The sequence below is a fragment of the Lemur catta genome, chromosome 6 (assembly GCF_020740605.2).
Source record: "Lemur catta isolate mLemCat1 chromosome 6, mLemCat1.pri, whole genome shotgun sequence".
NCBI lineage: Eukaryota > Metazoa > Chordata > Mammalia > Primates > Lemuridae > Lemur > Lemur catta.
In genome coordinates, this window is record NC_059133.1 from 44,893,053 (window position 1) to 44,899,106 (window position 6,054).

General features: G+C 42.3%; 1 pseudogene; it reads left to right on the forward strand.

Moving 5' to 3' along the window:
- The first annotated feature begins 4,721 nt into the window (after positions 1–4,721).
- Positions 4,722–4,811, forward strand: LOC123640887 (annotated as a pseudogene).
- The last annotated feature ends 1,243 nt before the right edge of the window (positions 4,812–6,054 follow it).

The window sequence follows — 6,054 nt, forward strand, 5'->3', positions numbered from 1 at the left end:
TTCTGCTCTTCTCTCCCTGCTCTGTGTTCTGGCAGGCTGCTCAGCCCTGTGATGTATGTACCTCCTGGGCTTCATAGCTTCCTGGCTTCCTGTTTTGTTTAGCCAGTGAGAGACACCAGCAGGAGATCAAAGGTGGGAGAGGAAAGTAGTCAGGGTATTTCTTCCTGCAATTCCTGCTGGCCCATGATTCTGGCAGTGATTACGGGCTGCTATGACTACAGCTTCTTCCACAAGCCCAGCTTTCTCCTCCACCCTCTTCTGGCTGAGGGGTGGGAGGGGAACCTTGCAGTGGGCTGTCATTGGCTGTCCCACCATTCCTTGTTGATGCCCTTAAATCTTCTTCTGCCTCTGCAATAGTTCCTTCAACAAATTATTTTCAGTTAAACCCTTTTGAATGTGCCCCTGACTGATATACCACATCAAAGAGTTTTATTTTTATACCAAGTATATCAGGAAGCCATTAAAATGTTTTAAGTTTGAATTTCAAAAATATAACTCTGGCTCTGGTTTGAGGAATAGATTGAAAAAGAGCAGAGTAGATATGGGTAGATCAGTTAGAAGGTTATTGCAGTGGTCCAGAGGAGAAATCAAGGTGGCTTGATTAAGGTGTCAGTAAAGGTGAAGACAGGATGCAAAAGATGTTTGAATGTAAAATCAGCAGAACCTGGTAATAGATTCAGTTTGGAGAGAGGGAGGTAGGTGAGAGATCGAGGTGTCAAAAGTAACTCCTTGTTTTTTAGCTTTTGATCATGCACTATGACAAGAAATGCAGCTTTAGAAGATAGCATTTTAGGACTAGATTTCACAATTTGAGATTTTGATTTAGGGCATGTTGATTTTGAGGCAAATAAATGCACAAGTCTAACAACTTAGAGTAGAGTAGAGGTCAGGACTGGAGATATGCATTTGAGAGCTGTCTGTATAGGTGTTAATTAGCCCTGTGAGTTACCGTCCCTGGGAATGAGAGTGCTTTCAATGTCCCCCGATAGAAATTTTATGGAGACTCTTTAGGGACAGTAAAAATGAAAACACATGAACGAATATGTGAAGTGAATCTGCCAGTTGGTTTTTTATTGCCCAGATCAAATTCAAACATATTAATACAAACATTAAAAATGTAAAATAATAAAAAGAACTATCATTTATTAAGTACGTATTATATCATTTTTAATTATCCAAGTCTGATGCAAAATGTTTTAATGCCAAGAATGCATGCTAAGTGAACAAAGTGATATGCTCATGTTCTCAAAAAGCATTTTTTCTCACCCTGAAGTACAAGGACCTTACATTGCACAAATGTAAGTGAGGTTGTCATGGTAACTAACTGCAGAGGATTGCTATCACTACTTGTGTTATTCCGTGTTCTTGCAGTATGGCCTACGTTCCTATCCATCTCACCCATATCCAACCCAAAAAAACCAATTTCTCTTGATCTAGAGTCCTGTCTTCAGCAATTGCCAGAGACACTTTCCTAGATTCTTATTCTTATATCCTCTAAGAATATTCATTGGCTCTGACCACGCTATAGGATCTCATCATTATCCATCCTATAATTAAAATGTCTAAATCTGAATCTGTAGAACAGAAATATTCAGTTTTGTAAATGTAACCAAACAGGGTTATCTTTTGGCATAACAAGAAACACTGTTTTACTTACAAATGTACATACGTGTACATACACATGCACACATGTACTGAATCATATCATAAAACCATGCTTACCTTTGCCATTTGTAATTTACTCTGAAATTTTCTATTCTATTCTCCTTAGTTTTTTAAAACGCTGGTTGTGGCCCACCAGCTTGATTTCCTAATCCACTCTTGAATCACAACCCTCAGACTGAAAAACATTTTCTAAATCCTGCATCTTCCACCAATTTCGTAATTCCCTGTTTCACCATGAATGCATCCTTGGACTCTCACAATGACCTAGGTGTTGCCATTGACTTTTGCTAATTTTTGACCCACAGCCACGAGATGAGGGGAGGAGGAAAAACAGCTGGTGACAGAAGGCAGCTCTATGAGGTTGCAGTTATGTGTGCATGCACATATACCTATGTGTGTGTCACAGTTCCAGGGAACTTGTCATTTCATCTGCACTAAGGAGGCCGATGGCACATTTAGGAGAAATTCTTGCCTGGGCTTAATTACTAGAGGAGTTATGCTTCTGCTGAGCAATTGCTATGTTTTACACTTGAGAACACAGCACATTGTGGGGATAACCAGGTTTCTATTTTCTTGTTGGCTTCCAGAGACCCTTGAGCCAAACCAAGTGTATACCTTCCCTTCATGTCTAGATCCAAGTTCCATTCTCATCCTTATTTTTTCTTCGTCTTTATCTATATGCCATTTTATATTTTATATGTCTTTAGAAGTTGCCTCAGATTTTTCTTTTCTGGAACATTGCAGGATATAAAGAAACAGGGGCTATAAATAGAAATGAGATGCTGTGCAATGAAGTGGCGAGGACATGAGCATGGCAAGCAGGCTGCCGGAGTTCCCGTCTTGGCTCTTTCTCTCACCAGCAGGAACCCGAGAGGGGGCATGTTCCCTGACCTATTCAAATGTTGGTTTCCTCTTCAGTTAAATAAAGGAAAAAAGAGCATCTTCCTCAAAGGGTTATTGTGAGGATTATGAGATAATGCATGCAGAGTACTTAGAGTTTGTCATAGGTAGTAAGTGCTCAACTAATATTAGCTAGTGTAAAAACAAATATATTTGAGCTTGTACCTCACTGTTTCTGGACACACACCCACATGCACACAGACACATATGAACATACACATACAGCCCACTTGTAAGCAGGCATGCAGCCTAAAGAAACATGAACAGCTCCTTATTGATCCAAAGCTAGTGGGATGTATAAGAAATGGTATTTTTGTGATATTCAAGGATGGTTCACATAAAATTTTTGCTATTAGTCTGCTTGGGGTGTCGTAATAGAGTATCACAGGCTGGGTGGTTTAAACAACAGAAATTTATTTTCTCAGATTTCTAGAGGCTGGAAGTCCAAGATCAAGGTGCCAGCAGGGTGTCTGGGGAGGCCTCTCTTCTTGCTTTGCAGACGGCCACCTTCTCGTGTTCTCACATGTGGCCTCTTGTCTGTGTGAGCATGGAGACAGGGAGAGATCTCTGGTGTCTCTTCTTCTCCTTATAAAGACTCCAGTCTTGGCCTGGCACAGTGGCTCACGCCTGTAATCCTAGCACTCTGGGAGGCCCAGGCGGGTGGATTGTTTGAGCTCAGGAGTTCGAGACCAGCCTGAGCAAAAGCGAGACCCTGTCTCTACTAAAAAAATAGAAAGAAATTATCTGGACAACTAAAAATATATATATAGAAAAAATTAGCCGGGCATGGTGGTGCATGCCTATAGTCCCAGCTACTCGGGAGGCTGAGGCAGGAGGATCACTTGAGCCCAGGAGTTTAAGGTTGCTGTGAGCTAGGCTGACACCACGGCACTCTAGCCTGGGCAACAGAGTGAGACTCTGTCTCAAAAAAAATAATAATAACAGGAAGAAGAACTCCAGTCTTATTGGATTAGGGCTTCACCCTTATGACCTCATTTAATGCAAATTACCTGCCTAAAGGACCTATCTCCAAAAAATGATCACAGTGGGGGCTGGGGCTTCAACATAAGAAAATAGGGGGAACACAATTTGGTCCTTAACAATGTCATTGTTAGAAAGGAACATAGGAACTGTCAAGGAGAGAGGAAAAAACACAACCAACCAGAGAATGAGATTTTTCCAGCGTGGAAGGGGGAGGAGAAAGGGAAGGAAGGGGCTGGCCGGGGGGAGGCCCTTGACCACCAGCACTCACAGTGCAGAGACAGGCGGGGCTGCCTGTCGACGCTGTTGCACAGGCTGTGCTGAGCCTGCCCTGACTATCCCAGATCTGAGAATCACAGCTTCAGTCATGTGAACTCAGCTGGGGCATTTGATGAGAAGAGGCATTTTCCCATGACTTATGTAACTGTTTCTGGTCAGGCCAGAAGTGCCATGGGAACTATTTCTCAGTGGCTCTGCTTGGCTTCAGATCAGTATTCAGTGTGTCCTTAACCAGCCCCACCTTGTCATTTTCTCTTGACCACTCATCATTAGTAAGGGCATTTTTCAAATTTCATTTGTGAAAGTCTCTAGGTAGCGTCTTGGGGATGAAATCATAATAGGGAGGAGGTGATGGCTCCGAGCTAGTGATCTGCCACAGTTCCCAAAACAAGGCAGAGTGTGTGAGGGCGTGTGTGTCCAAGTAACAGGCCTTGCAAATCAGTCAAGTTTTATATAGGAAAATCTTCAAACTAGTCATCTTACCTAGAATGAGTCAATAGGCAAGCTGATATGAAAAATCTGAGTTCACAGTATCTTTAGGTTCACACCCCAGCTAACACTAAGGTGAACTGGCATCAAGCTAGGACAAATAGTCAAATCTTTGTTTACATAAACATCACACAACAGTTTAGCTAATAGTTACTGCCTTTACCAAAACTTGTATATATATATATATTTGTATATGTGTATATATATGATAAAGAAGAATAAGGCAGAGGAAGAATGTGAGAGGGAGAGGGAGGATGAAGAGGAAGAGGAGGAGGAAGACAAGGGTAATGGTGGAGAGAAAGAGAAATAAGAAAAGGAAGAAGAGGAACAGGGTGATGGGGAGAAGGAGGGATGGGGGCAGGAAGAGGGGTGAGGAGGGAGGGAGGAGGGTGGGTAAAAGAGCTGTGGTGCTTGCTTTGGCAGCACATGTTCTGAGAAGATTAGCATGGCCCCTGCACAAGGATGACTCACAATTTCATGTAGCATTCCATAAATTAAAAAACAAAACAATGACAACAACAAAAACAAGAGCTGTGGACAAGAATCGGATAGAGTCTAGACCCAACTGTGGTCGTTGAACTTATGGTCTTTGAATTTAAATGTCGATTTCTGATACTTCTTGGGACTGGGTTTCTTTCTCTGTCACCTTACAGGTTATTTCATATTAGTGGTTTAGAAAGCTTTGTTGTGGTTTATTTTTATTGTATTTTATTCTAGTTTTTTTGCAGCAAAATTCTTTTTCCCAAACCAAAGGTTATAGATATCCCTTATAGAATTCAGATAAAGGCAGAGTCCAGGGGCTCACTGCCCTAGTCAGCTACTAAGGGACCTCAGAGAGCATCGGCAGAAATATGAATGCTGGTGTCTAAGCTCTCTTCAACTTAACTCTACTTTTGTCATCATCCCTTACCAATTCCAGAACATGAAGTCTCACTCCGATGCTGTTCACGGAGCCCCCACACAGGAAGCCTGCTTTCTAGGTGACTGTACTGTCTAAATGAAATTCTTTGGGTGCTTCAGGCATGGAAATCCCTTCAACAGAAATCAGCCCACTGGATGCTGAATTTTACTCTCTGAGAAACAGCATGATTACAGTGCAATTTTAAGTTTTCCCCAAAATGCTAACAAATTAATATCTATATCTTAGATGTAAAATGCCCCCAGCGTGGCAGATACTCTGTGTCATCAGATAACGTGGCAGGACTCCAATAACGTCTAGAGTTCAGACTGCTCGACACTGACGCTCTCTGCCACAGCACGATCTGGCTCACCACCACATAGAAGACCCACACTGAAAAATCTGGCCTGTGATTATTGCTGGAACAGTCCTGGGAACCAGTCCACCGCCACCATCATGCACATGCACAGCCTCTGCAAAGCCTACTCTGAATTCAGAATGCTGCAAGGAGGAGCCTGCCTAAGAATTCTGTAACCCAAACCTCAGTCCAGAAGCCAAACCATTTAACCCACTGGCAGTAAACAGTTAGAAAATGAACTAAATTTAGAATGTCCAAGTAAGCACTGAAGTTCTTTCCTCAGTGTTTGGTTCCAGAAACCTATTCTGGACATCACACCAAACAAAGCAACGTAACCGACAAGCAGCAATGACCAAAGTGAATTCGGTTTAGGAAATGAGCAAGCTTCTCAGTTTCTGTATAGATTAGTCCTGCAGCTGCCATTCTCTGGCAAGGGACAGAGAGGTTGTATCCATCAACACACATTTTTGGGATGACTTCAGGA